The sequence below is a fragment of the Pygocentrus nattereri genome, chromosome 20 (assembly GCF_015220715.1).
Source record: "Pygocentrus nattereri isolate fPygNat1 chromosome 20, fPygNat1.pri, whole genome shotgun sequence".
In the NCBI taxonomy this organism is placed as follows: Eukaryota; Metazoa; Chordata; class Actinopteri; order Characiformes; family Serrasalmidae; genus Pygocentrus; species Pygocentrus nattereri.
In genome coordinates this window covers 805,188-826,128 of record NC_051230.1, presented here as the reverse complement: position 1 = coordinate 826,128, position 20,941 = coordinate 805,188, and positions in this window count along the sequence as shown.

Sequence of the window (20,941 nt, the reverse complement as noted above, 5' to 3'; positions counted from 1 at the left end):
AGTTAACTAAATATGAATATAGTGTAAAAACGTCTTATAATAATCAAATGTTGTAAAATAATGAGGGGAAGACGAGTCGTTCAGAATTAATTACAGTAATAATAAAAATGAGGGATTTTACAGTGTTGGATTTCTGTATTTCACATTGATTTACATCCTGCACACATTAACCGTGAGGGTCTCTACACCGTTTTGGGTTGAACAAACAATTCACTGCAACAACGGATCAAAAAATCATCTTAGCAGGTGAAATGATCTTGAATATAGTGGATAGTTTCATAAGCCCATTTCTGAACATGTTGGGATGCTGTGCAGACTGTAAATAAAAACAAAATGCTAACAAAGTGCAAATCATTTAAACACTATATTTCCAAAAAGTTGGACGGGGAACAAAAGGCTGGTAAAGGTGTGTGATGCTAAAATACACCTGGTGGTTGATTGGCAGCAGGTCAGTAACATGACTGGGTATAAAGAGCAGCTCAGAGAGGCGGAGTCAGAAGTAAAGAGGAGGAGGGGTCACCACTCTGTGAAAGACTGGACCATCAAATAGAGCAACAACTCAAGAAGAACATTCCTCAACATAAAACAGCAAAGAGCTTCTGCTTTTCATCGTCTACGGTGCAGAATATCATTAAAGACTCAGAGAATCTGGAGAAATCTCTGTCTGTGAGGGACGAGGCTGAACACCAGGATCTGCTGGCCGTGATCTTTGGGCCCTCAGGCAGCACTGCATTAAAAACAGACATGATTCTGTAGTGGAAATCACTGCATGGGCTCAGAAACACTTCTGAAAACCACTGACTGTGAACACAGTTCATCACTGCATCCACAAACGCTGTTAAACTCTAAAACACAAAGAAGAACCCAAATATAAACAGGATCCAGAAACGCTGCCACCTTCTCTGGGCCGGAGCTCATTTAAGATGGGCTGAGGGGAACATTTGAAATTCTTTAGGAAATCATGGACACTGTGTCCTCCGGGCTGAAGACCACTCAGCTTATCAGTGCTCAGTTCTAAAGCCAGTATTCATGATGGTTTAGGGGGCATTAGTGCTCATGGCCTGGGTGACCTGCTCATCTGTGAAGGCCCCATTAAAGCTGAATGATATAAACATGTTTTATCAACATCTGCTGCCGTCCAGACGACGTCTTTTTCAGGGAAGGCCTTGATTATTTCAGCAGGACGATGTCAAACCACATTCTGCATGTATTACAGCAGCACTGCTCCGTATTAAGAGTCCAGGTGCTAAACTGACCTGCCTGCAGTCCAGACCGGTCAACACTGAGGACATTTGGCTCATTATAAAATGAAACATCAAGAAATTTATAGTAATCTTCTAAAAACACATCTGAAAACACAAACAGCGCTGTGTTTCTCCCTCCGTGAAGGCCCTGCTCGGGCGAAAGGCTCTGCTGAGACCGAGGCTGTGTTTGCAGGGATGGGATGTCGGTTTGACACCGGCAGTGAAGCGCAATTAAAGCGGCAGCCCGGCCGCGTTCAGGTCCGAGTTCACTTTAATCGCTCAAGCCCACCCACGGGATCACAGTCTGGAGCTGAAAGTTCTCCAGTTCAGCAGCTTCGCTCCAGCCCTTCTTCCTTTCTGCTCACGCTGAGGAAAGTTCACCAAAGCCAGAAGTTCACCACCGCCCGAATCAGCGCAGCTTGATTTATTCATTTATTTACAGGGAATTTTATGCCCTGAAATCTGCTGAGATTCCTGAGGCTGCAGGAAAGCGGTAACAGCAGCTCAGCCGAGAGACAATTACATGATAATTGGGCGGCACTGAGACTCGCCTGTCAACGCCAAGCTTGTTATTTTCCTCTCTGCCTCTTTCTTTATGCTTTCTCACATACATAGCTGAGGAAGAGGAGGAAGACGAAGGCCTCTCCGCTCTGCACAGCTGTACATGAACACATCATAACAGTAAACTGTTTACCACGCCAAGCTTTATGCATTATTACAAATATATATATATATATATATACACACACACACTATTTCCAAAAGTATTTGTTCATATTCGGACGTATTCGGTTTAATATGATGTCGGCCCACCCTTTGCAGCTATAACAGCTCCAACTCTTCGGGGAAGGCTTTCCACAAGGGTTAGGAATGTTTATGGGAATTTTTGACCGTTCTTCCAGAAGCTCATTTGTGAGGTCAGACACTGATGTTGGACGAGAAGGCCTGGCTCACAGTCTCCGCTCTAATTCATCCCAAAGGTGTTCTATGGGGTTGAGGTCAGGACTCTGTGCAGGCCAGTCAAGTTCTTCCACACCAAACTGGCTCATCCACGTCTTTATGGACCTGCTTTGTGATTGTGAAATTGTCCAAAATCTCTTGGTGCTGAAGCTTTAAGAGTTCCTTTCACTGGAACCTGATAGACAGAGAAGCTGGTCACTCCACAGAACACGTTTCCACTGCTCCAGAGTCCAGTGGCGGCGTTTTACTCCACTCCATCCGATGCTTGCCGTTTATGCGTGGTGATATAAGGCTTCATGCAGCTGGTTGACCATGGAGACCCTGCTCTGAAGCTCCCGGTGCGGTTTCTGTGCTGATGTTGATGCCAGAGGAGGTTTGAACTCTGCAGTTATTGATCAGCAGAGCGTTGGAGACCTTTATGCTCTATTCTCTTCAGCACTCGGAGACCTGCTCTGTAACGTTACGTGGGCTGACACTTCGTCGCTGTGGTTCCTAAACGCTTCCACTTTCCAATAATACACACTCAGTTTATCGTGGAAGATCTGGCAGGGAAGAAATTTCAAACGGACTTATTGCTATGATGCCATCTATTACAGCACCACGCTGGAATTCAGTGGCTCTTTAGACCCCTTCTTTCACTAGTGTGTGTAAAGGCAGGCTGCATGGTTTGATTATATACCTGTGGCAATGAAACACCTGAATTCAATGGTTAAGATGTGTGTCCCAATACTTTTGTCCATATGGTGTGTATGTGTAGTCGAGTCGAGCCACACCGCGTAAGGGATGAGTGACTGAAGCGAGAGCTGAGTGCTGTCCAGGCTGCACTGAGGATGAGGATGGTTTAAGCTCCAGACATGATCCCACATCAGGATCCAACATTCAGCAGCCCCGCCCCTAACTAGTCAGTGGGACGTCGTGGAGCTGTGACGTCAGCATCAGTGAGTAACTCGGCTCACCAAATCCTGATACTATTGCTCCACGTTTTGACCTTCATATTCCAACAAGGGGTTAAAACAGTGACATGATTCACCATCAGATCATCATCAGACTCTGACCCACCGTCCAGAGTGGTTTCACCCCCCTGTGACCGTCCATCAGCCAGAGATCAGCTCCAAAACCACCCAAACCCACTCACTGCTGTTATACTACATCTCTGCTTTTAGCCGTCATGTTATAAACAAAGGGTTAAAGATGTCGACACGATTCCCATCAGAGCGCTCAGAGGAACCGGCCGTCACCAGCCAGAGTGAGAGGAACCAGCTCTAACATCTCCAGAAATACAGCTCAGCACAGCCTGAACCACTGGAACACCTGTTATTAGCCCTGCTGTGGCCTTCATTTGGCAAGAGCGCTGCCAATGACACATCATGCTGACCACCAGGACTCACCCTGTGTGTCCAGAGTGGCTCTGTGGAGATTTTAGCCGTGAAACGACGTCCTGCGTTCACGTCCATTAAAAGGCCATTTAAACCCCCAGAGCAACACGTTCCGTATAAAACTGTCCATCTCGGCTCAAACAGCCTAGATGGACTCAGACTCTGACTTTAGTTCTGATACTCGGACATTTACAGCTAAATACGCATAAAAACGACTGGAATACAGTCACACTAGCTGTGCCTGTGAGTGCACGCTGCTGAGCTGGCCTTGTCCCATTCAACACACTGAGGGCACCTTCCCTCTTTCCCTCAAAACCACACGACCAGGCCCTAAAACACACGTTAACAGATAAATAACACTAAACATGATTACAACATGAATAATATCTAATCTGTCTTGCTGTGTATCAGAGTTTTAGCGCTGAGCCTGAATCCAAGACGGCAGAAGATCAGTAAATAATCGTGTCCGTCTTCTGCTGATTGTTAATTTTTACTCATAATAACCGACAGAATGAATCCCCATCAAAATCCCTGCACTTTCAGCTCAGAGACGCTCCAGACTGACCATCTCTGAAAAGAAAACTACGACTGCACTTCTTTTAAAGATCTCTATGAGCAAGAAATTACAAGTTTAGCAGCGCCGGGTTCATTTTTGATCAGAAATGACCCAAATGTATAAAAATATCAAACAGTGGCGTATCTGAGCAGCACAGGGTCTCCAGAAAATAACAGTGTATGCCATGTGTGACCGTCACATCTAAACACTTTAGACTTGTAGTTGTAGTTGTAATTGACCCAAATACCAAAGTTCTAGGGTTCTAAGGTTAAATGGTGTACAGTAGCGTATGGTATATATAAAGCTGTGTGATGTGTTTAATGAGGCTTATGCATTACTAAAACTATGAAATATGGGGCATTACTAACACTCAGGACCCCGAGAAAGCCTCAACATGAAGTCTAGTACAGGAGTTCTACAAGTCTAGTACAGTTCTACAAGTCTAGTACAGGAGTTCTACAAGTCTAAAATACAGAATATAAACATTGAGTTCATTTGACTTAATACTAGTGAAACTGATCATTTTACTCCACTAGAACCTTATAATAAGTTCCAGTTTGCGCTCTAAAACACAGCGGTTCTTCAAGGGTTCTTTAGTAAAGAAAATGGTTCTATATAGAATCATCAACACTCAAAAAACCATGTGCATGATTAAAGGGTTCTTTGCATTGTGAGATGGTTCTTCAGATTTAAGGAGAATGTGTTGTATATGGTTCTATATAGCACTAAAAAGGGTTCTGCTGCTGTGCACAAGCTTGACATTGTGACAATAGCAAAACGCATTTACTGCTATATAGAATACATTCTCCATCAATCTGAAGAACCATTTCACCACTCAGAGAACCCTTTTATCATGAAAAGGGTTCTATATACACCCTTAAAGAAAGGTGGTTGTTCAAGGGTTCTGTAGTAAAGACAGTGGTTGTATATAGAACCATAAACACTCAAAGAACCATTTGCATACTTAAATGGTTCTCTGCAGGGTGAAATGGTTCTTCAGGTTGATGGAGAATGTGTTTTATGTAGTTCTACTTGGCAGCAAAAAAGGGTTCTGCTATTGTTGCGATGTCAAGCTTGTAGCAATAGCAGAACGCTTTTTTTGGTGGAACCATATTCAACACATTCTCCATCAGTCTGAGTGAATTCCCCATGCAGAGAACCATTTAAGTATGCAAATGGTTCTATATACATGCTTAAAAAAAGTTGGATTTTTGGTGAAGACAATGGTTCTATATAGAAAGACAAAAAAGGTTCTGCAACTGTTGCCGTGTATAGCTTGTAACAACAGAAGAACTGTTTTTGGTGCTACATAGAACCCATACAACACATTATCCATCAATCTGAAGAACCATTTCACCATGCAAAGAACCCTTTAATCATGAAAATGGTTCTGTGTGTGTTCTTTGTGTGTCTTTACTGAAGAACCCTTAATGGACTTTAGAACCTTGAAGAACCTTGATGGAGTCTAGGGCACAGTAGATCTCCACTGGAGCATTGTTTTTACCAATGTTCTCCCTGGGAACTTTAGGAAGCTCCTTCATCTTCAACAGGATCGCTGCTTGTGTGAAATCAATGCTGACGTCTGTTAGAACAGCGGAGAACGTTCCTTATTTTGTGCTGCCGTATTCCACCCCTAATCGCTTCTGAGGCTCCATGCGTCATCCCTCTGCTCTCCAGCGGTCCAGTCTCATTAAAAACCCCACCGTGGGCCTCACAAACACCGTTCGAGAACCCATAACTCACAGGTTTGCGGTGCAGCGACGCAGACGCAGGTGGAATAACGTCGCCGTCTGCTGGGGTTCCTGAAATTCATCATTTAAATGCGCTTCACAGGTGGTGCTGCATGAGCTGCCCAGCCGTGAGTGAGAGAGGGAAGACGTCTTCATTGCTCAACGTGCTCCTGTTCTTTTCTTCAGACCTTCAGTCCACAACGGTCAGGCGTAACGTTCTGACCACCTCCTAGTTTCTGCTCTCACTGTCCACTTTATCAGCTCCACTGACCGTATAGTTCCACTCTGTAGTTGTACAGTTACAGACTGTAGTCATCCTACATCCTACAAGTCATCTTGGTCATCCTCTAGTCCTTCATCAGTGGTCACAGGACGCTGTTGGCTGGATGCTTTTGGTTGGTGGACTGTTCCCAGGTGCTGAGAATGATCCACCGCCCAAACAGTACCTGCTCTGTGAGGGTCCATGGGGGTCCTGACCACTGAAGAACAGGGTAACAGAGTATCAGAGAAACAGATGGACTACAGTCTGTAACTGTAGAACTACAGAGAGCAGCTATACAGTAAGTGGAGCTGATAAAGTGGACAGTGAGAGTAGAAACGAGGAGGTGGTCAGAATGTTATGCCTGACCGGTGTGTAAAAAATAGATTGCATAGCAGAGCTGCCGGAGCCGCCGGAACCGCGGGGGCAAGCGGGCGTTTGATCCACTGCTTTTTGAAGTACTGGGGCGACGACTCACCACTTTCTGACTGAGTTCAAGGTGCTTACATCATAAAGACACCAAGCAGAGCGCAGACCAATTCACAGCATTGGATTACATCACTAAGAAGACCGTGGCTCCACGTTGGTGGGGGAGCTGTGACTCTGACCTCTGATGGAGCCCATCTCATCACCGTTACTGCAGACACAGCCCTGCAGGAGGACAAACACCAACAACACTGACCAGAATGACCACGAAAACACGAAGAGACATGGATGTGTGAACTTGCTGCTAATACCGTGTTTACACTGTTTACTCAAGCGCTACCTCAGGACCTGCTGTGCTCATCTCTGTTAGTCCTCACTCACCCATCCAAATCAGTGAATTCCGGTGTTCCAGTCACTTCCATGGCCACAGGTGTATAAAGCCGAGCCCCTAGGCCTGCAGACTGCTTCTACAGACATTAGTGAAAGAATGGGTCACTCTCATACCTAATGTCTGTGGTATTTATTGTATTTATTCAATTTATTCAAATCAGTGAATTCACGTGTTCCAGTCACTTCCGTGGCCACAGGTGTATAAAGCCGAGCCCCTAGGCCTGCAGACTGCCTGAACCTTGCGAAAGTCCACTACCATCTCCTTGGTTTTGGCAGTGTTCAGAAGCAGGTTGCTCCCACGGCACCACTCCACAAAGTCCTTCATCAGGCTCTTGTACTCCTCCTCCTGCCCTCCCCTTACACAAGCCACGATGGCCATGTCATCAGAAAACTTCTGCATGTGGCTCGTCTCAGAGTTGTGCTGAAAGTCTGAGGTGTAACATGTGAACAGAAAGGGGGAAAGTACAGCCCCTTGTGGTGCTCCTGTGCTGCTGACCACAGTCTGATGTACAGTCCTTCAGCCTGACATACTGAGGTCTGCCAGTGAGGTAGTCAGTAAGCCAGGAGACCAGGTGTGGATCCACTTGCATGTTAACCAGCTTGTCTCTAAGTTGGAGGGGCTGGAAGGTGTTAAAGGCGCTGGAAAAATCAAAGAACATGACTCTTACAGCACAACCACCCTTGTCCATGGGCATGATGGACGAGGTATAGCACGGCATCCTCCACTCCAACTTTCTCCCTGTAGGCGAACTGCTTGCTGTTGCATGTCGAACCTTGCGGTGCTGCAGATCAGCTCAGATGCCTTGATGTGTGAAGAGGGGGTAGAGAGGGTCGTGATGTCTGTGCCATCAGCGTCTGGGAGGGTGGCATGAATATCAGTAGGAGCAGATGAGGTGTTGATGTCCAGGCAGACAGAGACTGAAGTGCCAGGAGCTGAAGATGTTGAACTCATTGGCTCTCTCTGCGCCATCGTCTAACGCACTGTCCATCCTCTGCTTTCAGCCTGTAATGGTCTTCATACCATTCCATACCTCCCTCATGTTATTCTCCCTTAACTTCTGCTCCACCTTCACCCTGTAGGACTCCTGGGCCTTCTGTACATTCCTAAGCTCCTCCTGGTTGTTGTCTTTAAAGGCTCTCTTCTTCTTGTTCAGCAGGCCTTTGACATCGCTGGATATCCAGGGCTTGTTGTTAGCAAAGCAGTGTACAGTTTTCACAGGAACAACAACATCCAAGCAAAAGTTCATGTAGTCCGTCATGCAGTGTGTAATCCCCTTAATATCCTCTCCGTATGACTCCTGCAGTAAACTCCATTCCATGGACTCGAAACAATCCCTGAGAACCGCTTTGGCTTCAGGAGACCATTTCCTGAAGGAGCGTGTTGTTACAGGCTCTCTCTGGACACAGGGTTTGTACTGAGGCTGCAGGTAGACCAGGCTGTGGTCAGATTTTCCCAGAGGGGGCAGGGGTGTGGCGATGTATCCATCCTTCACATTGGCATAAAGGAGATCAACTGTCCTGTTCTTCCTGGTGGAGCAGCCTTCATACTGGTAAAAGATGTGAGTCCAGTGTAATGTGGTTAAAATCACCAGAGATGGCGATGAAAGCCTCAGGGTGCTGGGTCTCGCGATGGTAGCGTGTATGATGTCACACGCCGTCTCAGCGTCCGCACGAGGGGGAACGTAAACACAAACAGCGATGGCGTGTGACAGTTCCCTGGGCACATAATAGGGACGAAGACTCACTGCCATCAGTTCAATATCCCGACTGCAGATCATCTCCTTCACTGTCACATGTCCTGGGTTGCACCATCTGATGTTCATGAGTCCCCCACCTTTGCTTCTGCCGCTCAGTTTAGCGTCCCTGTCCGATCTCACGGTGGTGAAGCCGGGAATGTCCACGTTAGCATCGGGAATGTTGCCGGTTAGCCACGTTTCTGTGAGACATAAAAGACTACATTCCCGGTATAAACGCCGATTCCGAACTAGTCTGGTTGGCCAAAGAGTTCACATTCCCCGTCGCCACCGAAGGAGTAGATGGTTTGTACCTCCAGTGTTTCTCCATGCACTTAGCCTTTAGCTTAGCGCCGGCTCTGCACCCCCGATTGGTCTGCAGCTCCCCCAGAATGGGGTGCGTTGTGCCAGCGTGACCCTTTGTTCGCAGCGCTAGCAGCTCTTCACCTGTGTAAACTAAGTTATTTCTATCCATATGCATGAAAACAGGCTCCATGTCCTTCATACAAGCAAAACTATAACAAAGTGGAAGCGATTGGGAACGACAGCAGCTCAGCCACGAAGTGGTCGGCCACGTAAAATGACAGAGCGGTCAGCGGATGCTGAGGGGCATCGTCACCAACTTCTGCAGAGTCAATCACTACAGACCTCCAAACTTAATGTGGCCTTCAGATCAGCTCAAGAACAGCGTAGAGAGCTTCATGGAATGGGTTTCCATGGCCGAGCAGCTGCATCCAAGCCTTACATCACCAAGCGCAGTGCAAAGCGTGGAATGCAGTGGAGTAAAGCGCCACCACTGGACTCTAGAGCAGTGGAGACGTGTTCTCTGGAGTGACCAATCACGCTGCTCCATCTGGGAATCTGATGGACGAGTCTGGGTTTGGCGGTTGCCAGGAGAAAAGTTCTCACCAATAATCAAACAACGTGTGATTTGGTCCCCTTCAGTCGCTGTGACATCAACCCAACCAAATGAAAAAAATACAACATCAAAAAATCAAAGACGGGTTTGTTGGCATGAAAAACGGCAGTCTTAGTTGCTCAGTCAGGGGCCTAGGTGCATTACCAAATACCACTGAGGCAGCTACGCAAACATGAGAATTAGGTTTAGTGCTCAGTTTGGAGCACTGCCACCGATTTGGCCTCATTTAGAACCTCCCTAATGAAACAGCACATATTTGAAGGTGAACTTCAGCAGCATATGGCTTCAGTATAGCAAGCATTTTTTGTACATCGCCTTCACTTTAAATCGATGACATTGTGCTGCGTCAGCTGATCTCAGAGCGGGTAAATTGTGTTAGTGTGCAGGTTTGGCGTCCAGGGCCAGATGGAGGTTGAAAAATCTGACCCAGAAGTAGCAGCACATTTCATTCGCCTCATTAATTAGCATTAGCAAAGACTGGCCACTTTATTAGAAACACCCCCCTGGTGCTTCCACTCACTGGCCACTTTATTAGAAACACCTGCCTTGTGCTACAGCTCCCTGGCCACTTTATTAGAAACACCCACCTTGTTCTTCCACTCACTGGCCACTTTATTAGAAACAGCAACCTTGTGCGTCCAGTAACTGGCCACTTTATTAGAAACACACACCTGTTCTGTGGTTGGTTCTGCTGCAGTGTGTTCCTCTTGCCAAATGAACGCTGGCACAGAGTAAGTGTAGAGCAGATCGTGATGAGCGGGTGTGATGTATGATGCGTTTGATCTGTCCCGCTGTTCTCTCGGCTGTGTAAGATAGATGTTGTGTTTGGAGTGAAGGGAAATGTCAGGCGTTCAGATGAAAGAGATCATCTACAGCAGATACAGAACAAAAAAAGAAGCCCTGAGAGTCACAGGCTGCTGCGTCAATCTCAGCGTGGAATTCTGTAAAACTGCTGCCGCTACACTTTCAGCTCTGCTCATTAACAGCTGCTGTAATTCCGGCTCATCTGGCGCATCCACTGCTTTGCCAGTCAGAGTTGAGTGAAAGCATTCGCTCCTCTGATCACGGTTCATAACGATGAAATATATCAACTCATCACAACCGTTTACATTATGAGGCACAAGCAGTTAGTTAGATAGCAGTTTAGCCACGCCCATTCCGCCTACCTCAGTTAAGCCACGCCCAGCTACAGCGGTTTAGCCCCACCATTCAGCTACAGCGGTTTAGCCCCACCCATTCATTCAGCTACAGTGGTTTAGCGCCACCATTCAGCTACAGCGGTTTAGCCCCACCATTCAGCTACAGTGATTTAGCTCCACCCATTCAGCTACAGTGGTTTAGCCCCACCATTCAGCTACAGTGGTTTAGCTCCACCCATTCAGCTACAGCGGTTTAGCTCCACCCATTCAGCTACAGTGGTTTAGCCCCACCATTCAGCTACAGCAGTTTAGCTCCACCCATTCAGCTATAGCAGTTTAGCCCCACCATTCAGCTACAGTGGTTTAGCTCCACCCATTCAGCTACAGCGGTTTAGCCCCACCATTCAGCTACAGCGGTTTAGCCCCACCATTCAGCTACAGCGGTTTAGCTCCACCATTCAGCTACAGCGGTCTAGCTCCACCATTCAGCTACAGCGGTTTAGCTCCACCCATTCAGCTACAGCGGTTTAGCCCCACCATTCAGCTACAGCGGTTTAGCCCCACCATTCAGCTACAGCGGTTTAGCTCCACCATTCAGCTACAGCGGTTTAGCCCCACCATTCAGCTACAGCGGTTTAGCTCCACCATTCAGCTATAGTGGTTTAGCTCCACCATTCAGCTACAGCGGTTTAGCTCCACCCATTCAGCTACAGCGGTTTAGCCCCACCATTCAGCTACAGCGGTTTAGCCCCACCATTCAGCTACAGCGGTTTAGCCCCACCATTCAGCTACAGCGGTTTAGCTCCACCATTCAGCTACAGCGGTTTAGCTCCACCATTCAGCTACAGCGGTTTAGCTCCACCATTCAGCTACAGCGGTTTAGCTCCACCATTCAGCTACAGCAGTTTAGCACCACCCATTCAGCTACAGCAGTTTAGCTCCACCATTCAGCTACAGTGGTTTAGCTCCACCCATTCAGCTACAGTGGTTTAGCTCCACCCATTCAGCTACAGCGGTTTAGCTCCACCATTCAGCTACAGTGGTTTAGCTCCACCCATTCAGCTACAGCGGTTTAGCTCCACCCATTTAGCAACAGCAGTTCATGGTCACTGCTTATAGCTAGAGGTCCACTGTCCTGAATAACCTGCTCTCCATCACCCCCTACTGGCTGATTATTAAACATCTTCCACACTGACCTGAAATCCATGTTAATTTAATTGAAATGATCAGAACATTTAGAAGTGGCAGTAATTTGTCATTTACAGCACTGTGCGAAAATCTTTGGCACCCAATCTATTTATTTGTGTAGTTTGTGTTTATTTGCTATAATATATATTTATAATTAATAATGATTATAAATATATATATATATATAATAAACAGTGATGTTCTGGATGTGAGTGTGTGTGTTGACCCATCTCCAAGCCTCTCCTCCTCGAGGAAGTCCAGTATTATATGTAGTTAAAAAGCAGCTCCTGGTTTGACCAATCAGTGCTCAGTAAATTGAGCTCATGATGTAATTGATGATATTAACGAGTCTCTGTGGCGGCTGTGAAGGTGTCCAGGAAAAATATGGACCCGAGAAATTCTTGTTACTGTTTATAGTTTTTCTGTTTATCTGAATTATGAATACGACTTTATTCTAATGTATATTGTGATAAACTCACTGCTGAGGGAAACTGATTAAACACAGCGCTGCAGATTAATAAGATTATCCTCATATGAACACGTTATTATGATAGTCCAATATCAGATGATTAACCACACTTACACATTTTAAACAGTAATAATCAAAGCGCTGTAGTTGAACATCGATCTCGAGGTTTGTGTTTTGCTGGGCTGAGAGAGCAGGTGATCACAGCGCTGACTTCTCTGAGTGATCCGTCTGTTGTTAGAGGCTTTTTCAGTCATCTGAGACCGCCGATCATCTCCCACCGCAGCAGAATCTAATACGACAGCAGCTCGCCGATGTCTTTAGCACTGAAAGCGAATATAATTCTGCAGGAAATTTAATTTTATCTAACACACTATTATATAAAGGTTCTGCAGCCTCAGACAGAAGAACTGAGAAAAGCTTGTACACCGATCAGCCAAAACTCTGAGTCCACCTCCGTTTCTACACTCACTGTCCATTTAATCAACTCCACTGACCGTATAGGAGCTTTTCGTAGTTCTACAGTTACAGACTGTAGTCCATCGGTTTCTCTGCATCTTGCAGTGTGAGAGGTGAGCAGAAGCGGCTTGGGCAACTCAACGTTTGTGTCCATAAAGAGGCTTTATTTAGATTCGTGCCAGGGGTTCAGATCTGACAGCTCAGTATAGGATTTTTCAAAAATTCCTATTACAGAAGCAAATCTGATCTTAATTCAGGGTTTTTATCTTATCTTACAGCTTCTTATACTCAGTTAGGAACTCTTAACCTACTCGATCAAAGTCGATCAGCTGTCATGTCTCTTTCTGAGCAACCGACCAGAAACACACAGCTGAAACGTAAACACATCGTCAGAATAGCGTTAAAATGTGAGTTAAGCTGCTGTTACTGATGTAAAAAACCTCAAACAGAACTAAAGTGAATACTGTGAGAGCGCCCCCTGCTGTTTATCAGAGCGCCCCCTGCTGTTTATCAGAGCGCCCCCTGCTGTTTATCAGAGCGCCCCCTGCTGTTTATCAGAGCGCCCCCTGCTGTTTATCAGAGCTCCCCCTGCTGTTTATCAGAGGCGCCCCCTGCTGTTTATCAGAGCGCCCCCTGCTGTTTATCAGAGCTCCCCCTGCTGTTTATCAGAGCGCCCCCTGCTGTTTATCAGAGCTCCCCCTGCTGTTTATCAGAGCGCCCCCTGCTGTTTATCAGAGCTCCCCCTGCTGTTTATCAGAGCGCCCCCTGCTGTTTATCAGAGCGCCCCCTGCTGTTTATCAGAGCTCCCCCTGCTGTTTATCAGAGCGCCCCCTGCTGTTTATCAGAGCTCCCCCTGCTGTTTATCAGAGCGCCCCCTGCTGTTTATCAGAGCTCCCCCTGCTGTTTATCAGAGCGCCCCCTGCTGTTTATCAGAGCTCCCCCTGCTGTTTATCAGAGCGCCCCCTGCTGTTTATCAGAGCGCCCCCTGCTGTTTATCACAGCTCCCCCTGCTGTTTATCAGAGCGCCCTCTGCTGTTTATCAGAGCTCCCCCTGCTGTTTATCAGAGCTCCCCCTGCTGTTTATCAGAGCGCCCCCTGCTGTTTATCAGAGCTCCCCCTGCTGTTTATCAGAGTCGCCCCCTGCTGTTTATCAGAGCGCCCCCTGCTGTTTATCAGAGCGCCCCCTGCTGTTTATCAGAGTCACCCCCTGCTGTTTATCAGAGCGCCCCCTGCTGTTTATCAGACTCACCCTGCTGTTTATCAGAGGCGCCCCCTGCTGTTTATCAGAGTCGCCCCCTGCTGTTTATCAGAGCGCCCCCTGCTGTTTATCAGAGCGCCCCCTGCTGTTTATCAGAGCTCCCCCTGCTGTTTATCAGAGCTCCCCCTGCTGTTTATCAGAGTCGCCCCCTGCTGTTTATCAGAGCTCCCCCTGCTGTTTATCAGAGCTCCCCCTGCTGTTTATCAGAGCGCCCCCTGCTGTTTATCAGACTCACCCTGCTGTTTATCAGAGTCGCCCCCTGCTGTTTATCAGAGCGCCCCCTGCTGTTTATCAGAGCTCCCCCTGCTGTTTATCAGAGCGCCCCCTGCTGTTTATCAGAGTCGCCCCCTGCTGTTTATCAGAGCGCCCCCTGCTGTTTATCAGAGCTCCCCCTGCTGTTTATCAGAGCGCCCCCTGCTGTTTATCAGAGCGCCCCCTGCTGTTTATCAGAGTCGCCCCCTGCTGTTTATCAGAGCGCCCCCTGCTGTTTATCAGAGCGCCCCCTGCTGTTTATCAGAGTCGCCCCCTGCTGTTTATCAGAGCGCCCCCTGCTGTTTATCAGAGCGCCCCCTGCTGTTTATCAGACTCACCCTGCTGTTTATCAGAGGCGCCCCCTGCTGTTTATCAGAGTCGCCCCCTGCTGTTTATCAGAGTCGCCCCCTGCTGTTTTTCAGAGCGCCCCCTGCTGTTTATCAGAGCGCCCCCTGCTGTTTATCAGAGTCGCCCCCTGCTGTTTATCAGAGCGCCCCCTGCTGTTTATCAGAGCGCCCCCTGCTGTTTATCAGAGCTCCCCCTGCTGTTTATCAGAGTCGCCCCCTGCTGTTTATCAGAGCGCCCCCTGCTGTTTATCAGAGCTCCCCCTGCTGTTTATCAGAGCGCCCCCTGCTGTTTATCAGACTCACCCTGCTGTTTATCAGAGTCGCCCCCTGCTGTTTATCAGAGCGCCCCCTGCTGTTTATCAGAACTCCCCCTGCTGTTTATCAGACTCACCCTGCTGTTTATCAGAGTCGCCCCCTGCTGTTTATCAGAGCGCCCCCTGCTGTTTATCAGAGCTCCCCCTGCTGTTTATCAGAGTCGCCCTGCTGTTTATCAGAGCGCCCCCTGCTGTTTATCAGACTCTCCCTGCTGTTTATCAGACTCACCCTGCTGTTTATCAGAGCGCCCCCTGCTGTTTATCAGAGCTCCCCCTGCTGTTTATCAGAGCTCCCCCTGCTGTTTATCAGAGTCGCCCCCTGCTGTTTATCAGAGTCGCCCTGCTGTTTATCAGAGCGCCCCCTGCTGTTTATCAGACTCACCCTGCTGTTTATCAGACTCACCCTGCTGTTTATCAGAGCGCCCCCTGCTGTTTATCAGAGCTCCCCCTGCTGTTTATCAGAGCTCCCCCTGCTGTTTATCAGAGTCGCCCCCTGCTGTTTATCAGAGCGCCCCCTGCTGTTTATCAGAGCGCCCCCTGCTGTTTATCAGAGCTCCCCCTGCTGTTTATCAGAGCGCCCCCTGCTGTTTATCAGAGCTCCCCCTGCTGTTTATCAGAGCGCCCCCTGCTGTTTATCAGACTCACCCTGCTGTTTATCAGAGTCGCCCCCTGCTGTTTATCAGAGCGCCCCCTGCTGTTTATCAGACTCACCCTGCTGTTTATCAGAGTCGCCCCCTGCTGTTTATCAGAGTGCCCCCTGCTGTTTATCAGAGCGCCCCCTGCTGTTTATCAGAGTCGCCCCCTGCTGTTTATCAGAGCTCCCCCTGCTGTTTATCAGAGCGCCCCCTGCTGTTTATCAGAGCTCCCCCTGCTGTTTATCAGACTCACCCTGCTGTTTATCAGAGTCGCCCCCTGCTGTTTATCAGAGCGCCCCCTGCTGTTTATCAGAGCGCCCCCTGCTGTTTATCAGAGTCGCCCCCTGCTGTTTATCAGAGCTCCCCCTGCTGTTTATCAGAGCTCCCCCTGCTGTTTATCAGAGCTCCCCCTGCTGTTTATCAGAGCGCCCCCTGCTGTTTATCAGAGCTCCCCCTGCTGTTTATCAGAGCTCCCCCTGCTGTTTATCAGAGCGCCCCCTGCTGTTTATCAGAGCGCCCCCTGCTGTTTATCAGAGCTCCCCCTGCTGTTTATCAGAGGCGCCCCCTGCTGTTTATCAGAGCGCCCCCTGCTGTTTATCAGAGCTCCCCTTCTGTTTATCAGAGCTCCCCCTGCTGTTTATCAGAGCTCCCCCTGCTGTTTATCAGAGGCACCCCCTGCTGTTTATCAGAGCGCCCCCTGCTGTTTATCAGAGCGCCCCCTGCTGTTTATCAGAGCTCCCCCTGCTGTTTATCAAAGTCGCCCCCTGCTGTTTATCAGAGCGCCCCCTGCTGTTTATCAGAGCGCCCCCTGCTGTTTATCAGAGCTCCCCCTGCTGTTTATCAGAGGCGCCCCCTGCTGTTTATCAGAGCGCCCCCTGCTGTTTATCAGAGCTCCCCTTCTGTTTATCAGAGCTCCCCCTGCTGTTTATCAGAGCTCCCCCTGCTGTTTATCAGAGGCACCCCCTGCTGTTTATCAGAGCGCCCCCTGCTGTTTATCAGAGCGCCCCCTGCTGTTTATCAGAGCTCCCCCTGCTGTTTATCAGAGTCGCCCCCTGCTGTTTATCAGAGCGCCCCCTGCTGTTTATCAGAGCTCCCCCTGCTGTTTATCAGAGCGCCCCCTGCTGTTTATCAGACTCACCCTGCTGTTTATCAGAGTCGCCCCCTGCTGTTTATCAGAGCGCCCCCTGCTGTTTATCAGAGCTCCCCCTGCTGTTTATCAGAGTCGCCCCATGCTGTTTATCAGACTCACCCTGCTGTTTATCAGAGTCGCCCCCTGCTGTTTATCAGAGCGCCCCCTGCTGTTTATCAGACTCACCCTGCTGTTTATCAGAGTCGCCCCCTGCTGTTTATCAGAGTGCCCCCTGCTGTTTATCAGAGCGCCCCCTGCTGTTTATCAGAGTCGCCCCCTGCTGTTTATCAGAGCTCCCCCTGCTGTTTATCAGAGCGCCCCCTGCTGTTTATCAGACTCACCCTGCTGTTTATCAGAGTCGCCCCCTGCTGTTTATCAGAGCGCCCCCTGCTGTTTATCAGAGCTCCCCCTGCTGTTTATCAGAGTCGCCCCCTGCTGTTTATCAGAGCTCTCCCTGCTGTTTATCAGAGTCACCCCCTGCTGTTTTTCAGAGCGCCCCCTGCTGTTTATCAGAGTCGCCTCCTGCTGTTTATCAGAGCGCCCCCTGCTGTTTATCAGAGCTCCCCCTGCTGTTTATCAGAGCTCCCCCTGCTGTTTATCAGAGCTCCCCCTGCTGTTTATCAGAGCGCCCCCTGCTGTTTATCAGAGCTCCCCTTCTGTTTATCAGAGCTCCCCCTGCTGTTTATCAGAGCTCCCCCTGCTGTTTATCAGAGGCGCCCCCTGCTGTTTATCAGAGCGCCCCCTGCTGTTTATCAGAGCGCCCCCTGTTGTTTATCAGAGCGCCCCCTGCTGTTTATCAGACTCACCCTGCTGTTTATCAGAGGCGCCCCCTGCTGTTTATCAGAGTCGCCCCCTGCTGTTTATCAGAGCGCCCCCTGCTGTTTATCAGAGCGCCCCCTGCTGTTTATCTGAGCTCCCCCTGCTGTTTATCAGAGCTCCCCCTGCTGTTTATCAGAGTCGCCCCCTGCTGTTTATCAGAGCTCCCCCTGCTGTTTATCAGAGCTCCCCCTGCTGTTTATCAGAGCGCCCCCTGCTGTTTATCAGACTCACCCTGCTGTTTATCAGAGTCGCCCCCTGCTGTTTATCAGAGCTCCCCCTGCTGTTTATCAGAGTCGCCCCCTGCTGTTTATCAGAGCGCCCCCTGCTGTTTATCAGAGCTCCCCCTGCTGTTTATCAGACTCACCCTGCTGTTTATCAGAGTCGCCCCTGCTGTTTATCAGAGCGCCCCCTGCTGTTTATCAGAGCGCCCCCTGCTGTTTATCAGAGCGCCCCCTGCTGTTTATCAGAGTCGCCCCCTGCTGTTTATCAGAGCTCCCCCTGCTGTTTATCAGAGCTCCCCCTGCTGTTTATCAGAGCGCCCCCTGCTGTTTATCAGAGCTCCCCCTGCTGTTTATCAGAGCTCCCCCTGCTGTTTATCAGAGCGCCCCCTGCTGTTTATCAGAGCTCCCCCTGCTGTTTATCAGAGTCGCCCCCTGCTGTTTATCAGAGCGCCCCCTGCTGTTTATCAGAGCTCCCCCTGCTGTTTATCAGAGCGCCCCCTGCTGTTTATCAGAGCTCCCCCTGCTGTTTATCAGAGTCGCCCCCTGCTGTTTATCAGAGCGCCCCCTGCTGTTTATCAGAGCTCCCCCTGCTGTTTATCAGAGCGCCCCCTGCTGTTTATCAGACTCACCCTGCTGTTTATCAGAGTCGCCCCCTGCTGTTTATCAGAGCGCCCCCTGCTGTTTATCAGAGCTCCCCCTGCTGTTTATCAGAGTCGCCCCCTGCTGTTTATCAGAGCTCCCCCTGCTGTTTATCAGAGTCACCCCCTGCTGTTTATCAGAGCGCCCCCTGCTGTTTATCAGAGCTCCCCCTGCTGTTTATCAGAGCTCCCCCTGCTGTTTATCAGAGCTCCCCTTCTGTTTATCAGAGCTCCCCCTGCTGTTTATCAGAGCTCCCCCTGCTGTTTATCAGAGCGCCCCCTGCTGTTTATCAGAGCTCCCCCTGCTGTTTATCAGAGCGCCCCCTGCTGTTTATCAGAGCGCCCCCTGCTGTTTATCAGAGCGCCCCCTGCTGTTTATCAGACTCACCCTGCTGTTTATCAGAGTCGCCCCCTGCTGTTTATCAGAGTCGCCCCCTGCTGTTTATCAGAGCGCCCCCTGCTGTTTATCAGAGCTCCCCCTGCTGTTTATCAGAGCTCCCCCTGCTGTTTATCAGAGCTTTGCTGTTCCCCAGTTTCAGTCTCCATTTCCCAAATGCTTTAACTGATCGCGCTAACGTTCCCCGTCCTAATAAAGAGACACACATTCAACTCCTCCTCATTATTCACCACCATCACTGTAATACTGCATCATCTACATTAACACAGGAAGGTGATCAGAGGGGCGGTGGAGTTCGAGTCGGCAGCGTCTGAGATGTTTAAACGCAGAGTTAGAAGAGAAAAGCATCTCCCAGTGAAAGCCGCGTTTTACAGTAGGAATAAATGGAGCTCTCAGAGCAGCCGCCTCAGAACCAGAGAAACGGACCTTAAACAGGAGTCAGGACCCTGCTGGGGTTCATCCTGAAGTTAGGACAGGATTTAGGAGGTTTAGTCCGGTTAGGATGTTTGTGTGATGCTGTTTTCTGATCTGGAGTTCATGATGAGGTCATGATGGGAGGAGCTGATATTCTGGAATAGATACTGAACTAAACTCAGTCTGTACTGAAGTCGTCATGGAGACCAAACACATCAGATTTCAGAGATGTTTCTCCATATACACTGTATTTCCAAAAGTCACCCATCAAAATCATTGAGTTCAGGTGTTCCAGTCTCTTCCGTGGCCACAGGTGTATAAAGCCGAGCCCCTCGGCCTGCAGACTGCTTCTACAGACATTAGTGAAAGAATGGGTCGCTCTCAGGAGCTCAGTGAGTTCCAGCGTGGTGCCGTGATCGGACGCCACCTGTGCAGCAAGTCCAGTCGTGAAATTTCCTCACTACTAAATATTCCACAGTCCACTGTCAGTGGGATTATAACAAAGTGGAAGCGATTGGGAACGACAGCAGCTCAGCCACGAAGTGGTCGGCCACGTAAAATGACAGAGCGGTCAGCGGATGCTGTGGGTCATAGTGCGCAGAGGTCACCAACTTTCTACAGAGTCAATCACTACAGACCTCCAAACTTCATGTGGCCTTCAGATCAGTCCAAGAACAGCGTAGAGAGCTTCATGGAATGGGTTTCCATGGCCGAGCAGCCGCATCCAAGCCTTACATCACCAAGCGCAGTGCAAAGCGTGGAATGCAGTGGTGTAAAGCGCCGCCACTGGACTCTAGAGCAGTGGAGACGTGTTCTCTGGAGTGACCAATCACGCTTCTCCGTCTGGAAATCCGATGGACGAGTCTGGGTTTGGCGGTTGCTAGGAGACGGTACTTGTCTGACTGCATTGTGCCGAGTGTAAAGTTTGGTGGAGGGGGGATCATGGTGTGGGGCTGTTTTTCAGGAGTTGGGCTCGGCCCCTCAGTTCCAGTGAAAGGAACTCTTAAAGCTTCAGCACCAAGAGATTTTGGACAATTTCCTGCTCCCAACTTTGTGGGAACAGTTTGGGGACGGCCCCTTCCTGTTCCAACATGACTGCCCACTAGTGCACAAAGCAGATGAGCCAGTTTGGTGTGGAAGAACTTGACTGGCCTGCACAGAGTGAGCCAGGCCTTCTCGTCCAACATCAGTGTCTGACCTCACAAATGTGCTTCTGGAAGAACGGCCAGAAATTCCCATAAACACTCCTAACCCTTGTGGAAAGCCTTCCCAGAAGAGCTGAAGCTGTTATAGCTGCAAAGGGTGAGCCGACATCATATTAAACCCTATGGATTAAGAATGGGACGTCACTCAAGTTCATATGCGTGTGAAGCCAGACGACCGAATACTTTTGGCACACACTTCAAAATGCCACTGAACACACTTACTTATTTAAAAATGAAATGCAGCTCAGCTAAGCATGAGCAAAGCATCATGGGAGCCAAAGCATGCTTTCTTATCATAACACTTTGTTTTATCCCCTTTTACCCTGTTCTTCAGATCAACATAGTAAAGGAGCTCATCTGTGATCCTGAGTTTAAAGCCAGTTTTTATTAAAAGTTTTATTTTATTTTGCTTGTGTGTAAAAAGTGATTTCAGAGCCACTCGGTTCTCCCTGATGGAAACTGTTTAC